Raw genomic sequence first — 888 nt, 5'->3', positions numbered from 1 at the left:
CAAGCCCTTGTAATGATATCTTTAGCATCCACTTGACTACACCATCTCTCTTGAAATTTAAACCTCCTTTTAGATTTCTCTATAATTGGATTAGTGTCTAAAAGGAGGGGGCATGGTCAGAGCCGTTCTCAGAGAGTCTATGAATTGTTGCTGAAGGATAAAAATTCAGCCACTCTTCTTTTGCCAGCCCCCTGTGAATGCGTTCTTTGATAAGCTCTTGACCCCTTCTTCTATTTGTCCATGTAAATGGTCTCCCAACCATACCTAAATCAACAAGTGCATTTCCATCAATAAAGTCAGTAAACACAGCAATAGAGGAAGGAGATTTGTCGCTACCTCCCTCCTTTTCTTGTTGGTTTACAATGACGTTAAAATCACCTATCACCACTACCTCCTCTTGCATCTGGTTGATTATAGAAGAAAGTTCATTGAACTGTAACAGTCTAGTTTGTTCTAGGCTACTCAAGTGCACACCAACCAACACCTATATCTTATTAATTGCTAAATATGTAACTTTTGCTGCAATGAAGTAGACTTCTTTTCAAATCACTTCCACTTCTGTTCCTTCCCTCCAAGCTAGTGCCAAACCTCCAGCGGTACCATTCGAATTCACTAAACTCCATTCATTAAAGCCACAACCTCCTATCTTCCTCTCAACCTGTCGAAATTGGTTTTTAGTTTCACAAATTAACACAATTTCGGGGGAGTGGGGTCGGCAGATCCCTTTCATGTTCTGGATTGTCAGGGGTCTCTCCAGGCCCCGACAATTCCAACTCAGGACCTTCATATCTCTTTGGGTGCCAATTGAAGGTTGGCACCCTCCACCATCATTCCAATGGTCTCTTCTCTATTAGGAGAGAATTTCTTCGCATCTCCTCCCATATCTTC

This window comes from Arachis duranensis, chromosome 1 (genome assembly GCF_000817695.3).
Source record: "Arachis duranensis cultivar V14167 chromosome 1, aradu.V14167.gnm2.J7QH, whole genome shotgun sequence".
Lineage (NCBI taxonomy): Eukaryota > Viridiplantae > Streptophyta > Magnoliopsida > Fabales > Fabaceae > Arachis > Arachis duranensis.
Note: the sequence above shows the minus strand (reverse complement) of the source record.